Here is a 13,394-nt window from a genome sequence, read left to right on the forward strand (position 1 = left end):
GAACATGTCACTTCCACAAGTATGGTTGGCCTAATAATACATCACAAACATCAAGGGGAGAAACGTCACATAATACCTCATTCGTGAAGTGCTTGATGCTGTATGGAAGGCGACACTGTTGGCTCACATGTAGATCCCGTCCTTGGTGAAGCCACCTGATGGTGTACGATTGTGTGTCTGTGTCAGAAAGCCCAGCCGCTTCACTACTTGTATATTTGTGTTCTTTGGTTCTCATTGTCAATGACACTGTACTGTGCAGGGACCCATGTCACCCACATCTGTAGAGAGAGATGATGATCTGTCTGGGAGAGATCTCTCTTCTCCTTTGATCTTCCCCCTTTGGATATTTTGGTGGTGACGGTGGTGTTGAGCTCTGCATCAATCTCTGTTTATCAGATCCTCCTTCATTCGGGTTCTGACTCAGAGTCGGAACATGCATCTGATTGAAGCCTTCAGCTCTCGACCACAGTGATTGCTTGTCCGACACTCGCTTGTGTTGTGGGTGGAGCTCTTATGAAACTCACACCACTTCCCTATGTCCTTCTTCAACTTTGCAGTTTTTTCCTTTGCTTGTGGCCTTGGAAAGTTTTCCTGGGTCATCTTGCCTTGGCTTTATCCTTTGTTCTGTGGTTTGGGGGCACCGTTCCCTTGCTTCAGATTCATAGATCCAAAGTATCGCTTCTTCTGTTTAAACTTCTGCTCAATCTTGATGGTGTATCGGTACACCGTACCGAGAGAGGAGATGTCCAAGAACTCCATCTTGTCCTGGATGTATCTATGTAGGAATCTGCGATACTTGAGTATGAAATGTTTCTTAGAATCCTTGATGCCCAACTTTGTGCGTAGGGTATGAAAAAACATTGGTAAACTCCGGCACATCTTGGTCCCTTCCCTGCTACAACATTGTCCACTATATGTATTTGTCCTCATAGCTCCTGACAGGGTAGTACTGCTCCTTGATGGCGTCCCGGAATAAATTCCAAGTGGGAGCGGCTGAAAAAAATGAGTTCGTACTTTCATCCTTCTACTCACAATAGGTTTCCCACTAGTCCTTGACGTGGGGGGCGGATTTGAGAAGAGCAAAAGTAATCTTTCCTCGACTTGAAAAATCATGAACAAAAAAAATCCTTCTAACATTTTCAACCATTTATCTATGACGTCTGCATCTATTTGGCCCTCAAATATGGGAATGTCAAATTTCACTTGTACCTTAAAAGGTGTGGAGCCTCCAAAGTGGCTGTTAGATGTGGATGCACCGCTGGTGGGAAAACGTTGAAGGATCTGGGAAATGTTATCCATCATTGCGTTCCTGTGTTTCTCGAGGGCCTCCTTAAGAAATATTTTGATAGGATCTCCTACTCCCTCATCTTTCTTTTCTTCCTCCATGGGAGGTCGTCGGGATTTATGAGGTTGGTCTTGCAAAGGTTCGACCAGTTCGTGCCCTAACTCCTTATATCCTGATTTCGTTGGGGACATGAAAAGAAAAATAGAGAAAAAGAAGACTGCTCTGATACCACTGATCTGAATTTAAATAGGAACGCAACAAATTATAGATATAACCATAAATATAGAGATGAAGCAGAAATAACACTTTCTTTGATTAATATCAAATTATGAAATATGCTTACAAACAATATGGAAATGAGACTAGCTCGGTGACGGTAGCTTATCTCTGTGAAGAGATGTGGTGGCTACATGCCTCTGAACTGAGTTACAATGAGGCTCAAGGGCCTTTTAATTATTTAACAATAAGAGAAAACCATAAACAACCAAAACCCTTACCCGAGGAGATGTAACACCAAGAGTTTATGGGCCCCGTTGGGGTTAGTTGGGCAGCCAACATCCTGGGGTCGTGACTTGGTCATATTATCTCCATTTGACGTGCATCGTACCCCATTGGAAAGATCTCTCTGAGGACTACGACAAAAAATTGAATTTTTAAAATTCGTTGGCAGTAGATTGCCAAAAAAATGTTGTTTAGGGCCTCAAAACGGCTCCAGAAGTTTAGGACCCGAAAAACTAATAAAAATAGTAAACTGTGCTACAATTAAGGAAACTTAAAAACTGAAAGAAACAATGGTCGGGGTCCAAGTGGAATTGGAAGGTGGCCACCAATATCCACCTAGATCAAAGGAAACGATGGGGGAAATCATACCTGCTAGACCTAGATATATACTCTCGAACTAGAAACAACAATGTTAGACAAGAGGGTCACAAAAAGTGCAAGGATTGATGGAAGACATTAAACAAGCATGGTAAGGACATGGTGTCCAAATGACATGGATGGTTGGATAGATATAATAAAAAAAAAACCTTGCTGACATTATTGTGAGGGTTGAGCTATTCAAAAGAGATTTCTTTTTATTAATTTTCATGGGATGATTTAGTTTAACCATTCAAATTTTTAGTACATGCTATTAACATAAACAATTGGAAAGGTTGGTCCTCCTAGTAGTACAACGTATACCAGATGACGCACTGGTTTATCGAGTTATGGTCAACATCATATCCTTATGTAAAGGAATAATTGATCCAACCACAGAGCTAAGCAAGAGTTTAGGACAAATTTGGAAATGCAAGTTTTCACACTACATTATTTAGGGCAATGACTAAAAGCAACATTACATTACAAGAGCTTTAATAAATAAAAAATATCAGTGAATGGAAAGGAATTCAATACCACCATCCATGTAGCTATTTATTGCTTGTTTCGGTCTGGGTGATGCATGATGCTTCGATCTGTATAAAACTGGTGCATGAACTCTAGCTGCTATTGCAGGACATGGTAATACTTCCCCACGAAACAAGTGCATACCTTCTAATGCCTTAAAATAATATCCCTTATTGCATTTCATTGAAAAGTGAAGAAATCTTACTAGAAAGGAAAACTCATCATCGAGCCACTTGAACAAAGATACAACATCTTCAATGTTAATGTAGATTGCTCTTTTGACTTCCCTTACCAAGGATCGAGCAAAATCACCTTGGGTTCCCACATCTACTTTTATCTGCATAGCTCAAAATTTATAAACAAAAATCTATTGCTTTAGACTTGGAAAATGAACAATTTTTTTTTTATCTTGAAACATCAGTAGTTAGTCTCTAATCTACAGAAAAAGTACTTAATGAAAACATGGAAAAATTGAAAGAGAGATAAATACTTACAGCTAGTAAATGCGATGAAAGATTCTCAATTTCTCCAATCATGCTGCCACGAGCATTTTCCTGGTTGTAGAAACATTTTATGAAGGTTTGGGAGATGGCTTGGGTATTCTTAATGCTCTCTTTTCAACTTTATCCTATGTCATTTAAGTCACTTCAGGTTGCTTGGACATTGATGGTGACTTCTAGACCTTACCATGCTCATATTTTTGAGGAACTCCCTACTCATATTTATGAATAATCATCTTCTGTCTATCCTTGAATGCAAAGTACATATCATCTAAATCTCTAGAAACCGACTTTGATAAAATTGGGAAAGACATTGCTACATCATGTAATAACCTTGGTTAAAAATCCATCTAAAAATATATAATACCACGGTTATGGGACCTGTATTCCAAGATGAATTGTGGGAAAAACATCCTAGTGGGTGTTGATTTGCTTTATTATGGCTAAGGAAATTGGAAAAGGTAATGACTAAGGCTTTGGAAAGGCAAAGTGGAATTATTGTCATTTTATTTATGAAAATAATGGAAAATAGGAGAAAAGGAAGGTGAGAGGTTGCATGTGAGGAGGAAAAAGAAGGAAAATAATGGAAAATGAAGAAAATAGAGGCCTCATTAGTAAAAAGGCTTTTGAGGATCACTGGGCAGACTTGGTCAGTGTAACCTTGGTCAGTTCAATTTTGGAGCTCTCTATCTCTCTCTTCTCTCTCTCATACTCTTGGATACTTGTTTTCTTGGAGAACTCTTGGAGAGTGTGGCATACTTGGAGTTTTGGAGCAAGAAGGAAAAGGAAGAGCAGGAAAGCATAGGAGGACATTAGTATGAACAACTGCAATGGGTTTTGCTTGCAGGTACCGAGTTGCATGTATGTTTTTCTCACTAGTTTTGGAATGCATGGAACATGCATGTGGTTTCTTGGTTATGATTTGTCATTCGCAGGGAGGATTGCCTAGATTGATAGTGGATTTTCCTAGCCTTGGCATTTCCTGAATAATCATGGTGTTGTGGGTTTTTTTGGTTGGTTCTCATGTTTCCTTTAGCTTGGGTTGAGTTATTAGTTCCTAGAGCCTTGGTTGGACAAACGCTCCAGAAGCCCTTGGTGGGTTGAGTTACTAGTCTTGGAAGCCTTGGTTGGACAAACGCTCTGGAAGACCTGTAACAACTTGGGTTGAGTTACTAGTCTTGGAAGCCTTTGTTGGACAAATTCTATGGAAGCCCTTGGTGGATTGAGTTACTATTCATGGAAGCCTTGGTTGGAAAAATTCTCTGGAAGCCCTTGGTGGGTTCAATTACTAGTCCTAGAAGCCTTGGTTGGAAAAATGCTCTGGAAGCCCAATGACAACTATGGGTTGAGTTACTAGTCTTGGAAGCCTGGTTGGAACAAACACTCTGGAGCCTTGTAAGTCTTGGATAAAGACCAATTTGATGATGGTTTTGTGATTTCCAACTATGAGGTGGAATCATTGTTTGATGGGTTTAGGTGGTTGACCTCTAGAAGCCCTGAATGGTTTGGATTGATGTGTTCTATGAGATCAAACATTCATGCTTGGAATATGGCATGGGGGTGAATGGATGAAGAGATATTTGGCTCAACCATTCTACAGTCGGGTGGAACACGGTAGTCCCATATCAGGTTGGATGTTTCATCATTAATATGAGGTTATTTCTCCTTTTTATCTCATGAATATTAAACTAGTTTATATGTGGATTCTATGACTATTGTATCCTTGGTATTTCTGTTGTTATTATGTTGGTTATGAATATGTATTATGATAGTGGCTATGTATGGCTCCCATCATGTTTTTACTTGTATATGAATGAACAATGTATCTATGACCTAATAGATGGTGCTACAGCTAATGATGTAAGAGAGCAATGATTCTTAGAGATTCTCAGATAAGTATAAGACCCCTATGTTCAAATATGTTATTTAAAACTCTATATCACATATTCATGATATGTTTGATGAAATACCTACCATGGCTACTAGGGGTCCAGTCAAGGTCTTATTCAAGTAATTGCATTTGTATTGTCATTTCTATGTTATTTTACAGTTTCGAAGATACCATTCAATTCTGGGCAATGACCTGGGCTCTGGGCCTAAAAAAGTGGCTCAAATACCAGGGATGCTAGCATGACACTGTGAAAAATAGTCCCTAGATGTTGGCTTGCAGGCCTGTGAGAGCGTCCAGAGGTCCCTGGATGCTGACATGCCCATAGCATGAGAGCGTCCAAAGGTCAAGTGGTCCAAAATATTAGTGGGACATAGGGGTTGGTTGGAAACAAAGTTGGATTAGTTCCTGAGGGTCCTAATACTAATGTTGAATGTCTGTATGGTGTGTTTCCGTCAGTGACACTTCCTTAATGTGACTAAGGAGGTCAAATCATATCATAGTGGCCTCTTGTCACATGTTTTCCTTGACTAGCTGGTTGCTTGGGTAGATGTGGGAGGAGGGAGTTACAAAGTGGTATCAAAGCATGGTTCACCCCTCAAACTCTATGGGCAGTGTGTTGGTCATGCATTCATGCTAGTTGCATATGTGTTACTTATGCTTGTAGTCCATGTGCTTGTTCCATTCACATGGTTTTGATCATGGTTGTAGTGATGTCTCCATGTGAAGGTTGATGGTGTTGTTGTAGGATGTGTCGTCATGAGTGTATTTGTGTATATACATTGTTATGTGTGTCAGTGTCTATATGCATGCATTGTCATGGTTATGGTTATGCAAGTATGGTAGGCTAGAGATGTATTTCGAGGTCATTATATGCATTTTAGGTCATCATGATGTTGTTGGTTGTTATAATGCTGATGTGTTGTTTGAGATAGAGCAGGAGATGCAGATCATTAAAGTGAAGTTGCAACATTGGACCTCGAGGAAAGAGTATCTCATCATATAGGTTTGGATGTTGGGCATCCAGGTATGTTAGTTAATGGATTGTTATATGCATTAGGGTTATATACATTAGGTTTATGTACATGTCTATTTATGTTATGGTTACATACATGATAGATGCTAGTTGATTAGTGTAGCCATATGCACATGTGTCAGATAGTCATGAATGATATTAACTGGTGGTTTTATGTGTTACTATTGTTGTTTTATGTTAGATAACTTGATGATTATGTTATATGTTGTTGAGGAGTATGTTATAGGTTAACTTTTTGTTGTTATATGATAGTTCGCTTGATGATAAGGTTATAAGTTGTTGATGAACATGATATATAACTTGTTGTTGTTATATGATAGTGTTGTCTAGGTAAATACTCTCTATGGTCAGAGACGATCCCTCTATCCCAATGAGTGGGTCTAGTAACCGAAGTGACAATCTACCAGACACTTTCCTAAGTTACAATTGAAAAGAGAAACGAAGAAGGTGGCCTACCTCGTTATGATGCTATTTCAATCTCCTTTGTTGAAGACCTTGAATCACTTATGTCACGGGCTCCTTCCTACTGCTCTCAGTGTTTATGCACATATACAAGAGATCAAGACACAACAAGGCATGCAAATACAAATATCATATTAAAAAGAAACCTGCTTAACTGATCAAGGAACCTTGCTAAATGATACATGAGAATACACATTTAGGGAAAATGAGCCAACAGTTGTATATTAATAGAAAATAAGGGGAAGCATAAAACCAAGCCTTGATGTTGATAGGCTCTCCTTGAATGAATATCCAAGTCCAAGCTAAGCTATCTAAGCACTCCTTATCCAAGCCAAATGAGTAGCATATAGGAACAATCTTAGCATAAGGGTGCAAATAGGCATAGACCAACCATTTGGGAATGGGAGAGGATGAATATATAGGCTAGGAAAGGGAGTTAAGATCTCTCCAAATATATGATTAGGCCCTTATCTCAAGGAGGTAGCTCATAGGGATAAGACCAAGAGGCCAAGTTGGGAGAATTCAACCTCATCTATGTCAAACAACCTCCACCTCGCTGCTTTGGAAGCTTCTAGATCCCAAAGCTTCTCACCCTCTTTGGGAAAATTGCATTTTTGGGATCATCATGGGTATACAAGTGAACAGAGCGATGCCATCGCGGGTCAACTATAGTGCAATGGGCGATCATCACTGTTTTAGTCTCATAAGCGCAACGATTCTCAAATTAGGGGTTTAGATCTATTTCTTTTAGGGAAAGCTCAAGGCATGTTCCAATCAATGCCTTAGGAAGGATTTGAGCTGCATATATGAATGAGTACACTGCATGATGGTCATGTTTCAAGAACTTTGGGGTATGTCATGGGGAAATGCAGGTGGTGTGACCAAATGATGTGTAACAGATGCCCCCTAAAGCATGAAGGAAAAACAAGGAGTGATGGCTGGGATGCTTTACGAGCTTCTGCAAGGACAAGGGAAAACACTGTCAGGATACCTGCAAATAAAGGATGCATATACATATACATATATGAGATCAAGACATGAATCTACAGTATGGATGCAACCATCCGAATGATAAGGACTATATGAAAGGAGACATGGTATGGGCGCAACCATCCAAATGAGAAGGATCATCTGTGAATCTGAGATCGAAGGCATGGACGCAACCATCCGATATAAAAGGATCATCATAAATGTAAAGTCCCACGGTATGGTCTCAGCCATCCATATAGCAGAGACATGTGTACAATCATGAATAACATATAACTCCATGCAACCTAAGTCATATCAGATAAGATTCAGGGTCTTGCACTCCATCTCGACCGATCAAAGCACAAATTCTAACATACAAAGGAATGTGTTGAAGTCGAACATGCTATAAAACTACTCAATTACCGACCAATGATGTGGACCATTAACAGGTAAAAGAAAACCACCAATAATGACAATGGCACTCAAGGTACGACAATACAATCTGTGAATGTGATAATGAAACTGAAGTTGAACACTCATGGAATCATCCAATCGAAGGCCAATGATGAAGACTTGTCGTCGAATGCAAAGAACTTGCCATTAAGGCATGCAAGCTATAAGGTACTGAGTTTCTAAGTCATCTTCTTGGATAATGAGATGAAGTCGACATGAAGTGATCCATCAAAGGAGGGCAATGATGAGTCCCCCATCATCGACACAAAACAAGGAATAAAGTGGAATGAAATGAATAAGATGAAAGACTATAACAATGGGTCATACAATGTATAGGCAAATAACTGCAGATAGGAATTCTCTTGAACACTGGCAACGCGACTTCGGAGTGTGGTAGCATTTGACTCAATCATAGGACTAAAGGTCATGATGAAAAAATGGAATAGTCAAATGAGAGGCAAAAATGGATCACCCAAACCCGGGAGGACAAGTGAATGAGTGAGGATATCCTAAACGTGATATAAAAGCAAAAGAGTGTCATGTTCAAGAGCACATGTTGCATATACAAAGGATGTTTCATTTGCATTTCCCCCCCCGCTATTTCTAGACAGTACCCCAATTATTTTTATCACAAGATTGAAGGGGATAGAATATCTTGTCATGTAAGTTCATTCTTCGAATGAATCCATCCTAGTAAGTTTTACGACTCGTAGGAAGGATAAACTCGGTCTCATCATGGTGACGAGTCTTCTGTCGTAAAATTTTAACGAGTTCGACGTAAGAATAACTCGGTATCTTTTTCATATTTAGGGAGTTTGAAAAGAGATGAAAAAGAAAACTCCATCATGTCCCTTTTCATAATTTGTCTCTGGAACCCAAAAAGGTAGAAAACAATATTCGAGAGAACCTCTTGACCATATCGATTAAGGTGTACCTTTTTCGTAAATAGTCAATCTCAGCCCGAAAAAGGGGTAAACGTATACTGATACGATGTCAATTCATTTAATTTAATGATTTCAAAATGACAAGTACTAGGTGATATATTTAGTTTTTGAGAGTCAAAAAAGGGCTGAAAGATGACTCCATGGGGGTTCCTTTTTCGTTTATTTTTAATGAGTCAGAAAAAGAGATAAACCAAAAACTTGTGAGAATCAGTAAAAAATAATCACTGTCCACCGAAAGCATCTATAACTACACAAATAAATGCACCCATCACTGATATTGAGAAATAATAATAAAATATTGACAAAAAATGACTTCAAAAATTATAAATAACCAAAAGTAACATTATTTTTACCATTTCACCATAGTAAGTTTTGAAAGTTCATTTGTGCCCTAATTTTCTCGATTTTCAAGTGACCATTGTGGGAGATTTAGGGTGCCATTTTGCGAACCATCTACCACTGGTAAGAGGTCTGTCCTTACTCTTGCATTTCATCTCATTTTCATGCATTTTTAATGGAATTTTGTGTGGTAAAAGGGAATATTTTCAATTTTTGAGCGTCGACGATCATCGTGGGTTTGGTCATCATACTTGCGATAATCACTATCGAACTAAAATATTCCCATGATGACATCACGCTGTAATTAAAAATAGGCACGATGGCGCTGAGGCAGAATTTTTGAAGGAGAAAGCCCCTTTTTAAAGCAAAAATCCTTGATTTTGATCCATGAAAAAGTTTCTAATTTATGTTAAATGATGTTTTGCAGGAGATCATGGTTCTGGAATGGAAAGAAAGAGGCGATGAGGCCAAAGACCACCAAGCAACCCATAGTCCATAATGCATTAGGACCACAGGACTGAGGGCTCAGATGGAATTGCTGCCCTATTTGATCAACCTTTGGGATGTGGATTAAGAGATCTTCATAATCAAAGGCCAGGAACTGGGAATAGAAGAATCAGACATCTGTTTCATCACGAGATTGTCCTGAAGAGGAGATAGATTCCAACTCTTCGGATCTTACCCAGGTGGTGAGAGTACTAGTGCTCTGATTAGGAGGTATTGCCCAGGTGCAGAGAAGACGAGGGGTGGAAAGGTGAAGATCACCATGGTCACCAAAAACCTTCCTTTATGAACCATCCTATACACCATAGCTCGTGTATTTGGGACACAACCCCTGCATGAGAGTTCAAAAGCCCAATTCCAGTATGTAGTTGAGTGTCTGACCCCCACCATATTCAACTGGTGTGGAGGCCTTCTGGTGAATATGAAAAGACAACTGACCAAAGGGCAGGAGGCAAACCTGAGACAATTTGGGTTTGACTCGATACCGATGAATTTCTTCCTAGAGAGGGTGCCCTTATTCTAATATTAGTGGGTAGAGGTACCACATCCTTCCCCCTAAGACCCGAGGCTAGTGAGGTGGAGTCAACTCATGCCCCGAGGAGGGTTAGAAGATGCACTACCCTCCATAGTTTTTTACTTGGCTGCAACTTAATTACTCATGGTGGACGACTATGCATATGCTGGCATGAATTTTAGATGGGATCCAGATCTACCTCTGCCACTGGGAGAATAGTGGACTGATGCAAGTAAAGACTTGTTTTTTGGATTTTTTCAAGTCTTATGATTTTTTTGTAAAAGTGTAAACTAAGACGCATCATATGATAAATGTGCAGATGTGGGATTGGAAAGACCATTTGGCATGTCGCCAATAGCACTGTGGGTTTCCCATCAGATATTTGGTGAGGACTATGAGGAAGGGGCAGACCCCTTAACTGAGATGGAGCACAACCTATATGTGACTACTCGGGGAGTTCTGGAGTATGCTACTATAGACGAGGTGCCACTGCGCTGGCAGAGACACACAGTGGGTGCATCCGGAAGACTGCGTCGGCTGTTAAGTCGAGTGATCAGAGCAATCTCATGCTACCATGAGCACCGTGCATGCTGATAACCTTTCTAGATCTTTTACACATTTTGTAGGATTTGAAAGCTAAGTGTCCTAGAACACTTTAATTTTTTTTTGAGATTTTGATGTAAAAGACTTTGATAGACTCGATATATATATATATATATATATATATATATATATATATATATACACACACACACATATATATGCATGTTTTATTTTCTACTTATGTGTCCAGAATATGATCAATTTTATAAATGACACAAATGTCTATCAAGAACATAATTTTCTAATGCATTTGTTAATGTATTCAAATTGCGTGGAATGTGCTGATATGTGATAAAATCAAAATTTCTTTCCAGTAATCGATCACGCAGATACATGCGCAATATTTGTGGATTCTCACTAAATAATGATTGTTTAACTGTAACACAATGAGCTATGAATCTAACTTGAAAACTAAATCCCTAATGCCAAGAGCAACTGCTTTTGACAATAGTTCAATGACTGCACTGTATTTGGCAATGTTGTTAGTTGTTCGTCCTAGGCAAATACCTTGTAAATCAATCAACTCGCCATTAGGGGCATAGAGTACCCATGTTGCAGAAGACAAGTTCTGTGTGCTACAACAACCACCATCAGCAAAACCGACATAATGACTTGACGACATCTGCAAACTGAGTGGAACACAAGGTAAGCAGAAAAACACATTTCTGTAAAGCAAACAAACACACCAAAAAATCAAAAAGCGCACACTGATGAATTCATACACTAATGTACAAAAATTAATTACATGAATGAATTCACGTAAAATTTTTAGATGGAGTCCATTTTCAGACTTGGGTAATTGATCAACAAAGAATAAAACCGAAGTTTCACCATTGACATGAATTTCAGATGGAGTCCATTTTTGGACTCGGGTAATCAATCAACAAAGAATAAAACCAGAGTTTCACCATTGACATGACGTGTAAGCATCGACTCGGTAAAATAATAGAGTAAAAATCATAAGGCTATGCCCCCATGCCCCCTGGGCGAGTGAGGGTTACAAGTCATAATATGAAAACCACATTGTGATATTGGGAAAATGGTAGAGACCCGAGGAAAAAATCTCGTGAAAGGAGGAAAGAAAAACTTGAACTCATGATGAGGAAACAATGCCCCCAGTTGAAAGATTTTGACGATTGCAGGTTGGACTGAAATGTCAATAGATAGATTTGAAATAATGTTTCCCATATTACCCTCAGACAGGACTTCATGCACGAAGACAAGTGTTTGAAGTGGACGTGTTGGCCAATGAGAAACAAACGCTTCGAGACACGAAGGCATCTCACTGAGACTCAGAAGAAATGAAGAACGATGATGGAGATCGTTCCAAGGAGTTTCATCCAAATACATGACCTCAACAATACTCTCGTCGGTGGGAAAAGTATCATTCAAAGGATCCGGAGAATCCCACGAAACAAGCCAAGGAGATGGCACATAAGTATCTAGGTTCATACTGAAAACAACATGACTTTCTAAAGCGACCATTGAAGCCAAGACAATTTCTTGATAATCTTTCTCTAATGGACTTAATGGCATATAATTACCAAATGAATCAATTTGATATGGAGTAGGAATGATCCAAGGTTCCTTGGAAACCGATATCATATTGATCGAAGTGACATTTAGAGGTGGGAGAGTAAAAGTATGCATTAAAGAAAATTCTTTGAAAAGACCTGTCCCCACACTCTCATAAGGAATCTTAGTTTTTCCCACATATGGGACATTGCCGTTTGACGTACTGGAAGAGAAAAAAGATAGTTGGTCGACAGTGACAATTTTTCCTTCGTGAGGAAAATGAAGCACCCAGAACAAATAAGAAACCACACAAAACATAGCGTGGGTCAATTTTGCCCGAGAAGAAGGTTTTAATTGATATTCACATCTACAACTTCCACTTCTTGCTCAACAGTCTTTCCTTCCAACGTGACCGACAAGTTTGTGAGAATACCATATAAATGGAATCCTCTGCCATCAAAGGCCTCCAAAGTGTTCAGGGCTTGATTGAGGGGAGGAGAGCCGATGGCCTTCCAACATGAAACAAACATGATGCAGGTGGAAGAACCTTCATCAATAATAGTCCAATGTATCGTCTTTCCTTTAATGATAACCTGAATCATAAAAGCAATCTAATGAGGAAGACGAGGAATGTGGTTTTGAAGATCAAAAGTAATTAAACTCAAATTAGAAGGATCAAAGACACGTATAGAAGACAACAATGATTTTAGTAGAAGACAACAATGATTTCTGCTACATTGGACATGTTTGGAGAACTTCCAAATAAGACATCGCAGAAGGTGCTTGAGGTAAATCCTCAACAATATTATAATGTTGTGCAGCTCTAGCGTTCGGATTATAAGATGATATCTAAAATATACCCTTGGGAGGTGGTCAAATTATGGACTCACTGTTAGGAATCTCAATATTGAGCGGACCAGAACTGGATGGAGTTGAAGTAGAAGGTATATCAGTGACTTCTTTCTCCACCATCTGCTTTTGTGGGGTTTGATAGTC

General features: G+C 39.2%; 1 pseudogene; it reads right to left on the reverse strand.

Annotated features, from left to right (window-relative positions):
- The window catches only part of LOC149228803 (nuclear transport factor 2-like), a 58,627-nt pseudogene that overhangs the window by 44,601 nt on the left and 632 nt on the right, over positions 1 to 13,394 (reverse strand).

This window comes from Pinus tabuliformis, chromosome J (assembly GCF_031772625.1).
Source record: "Pinus tabuliformis cultivar Carrire ecotype Pingquan chromosome J, CPIR1, whole genome shotgun sequence".
Lineage (NCBI taxonomy): Eukaryota > Viridiplantae > Streptophyta > Pinopsida > Pinales > Pinaceae > Pinus > Pinus tabuliformis.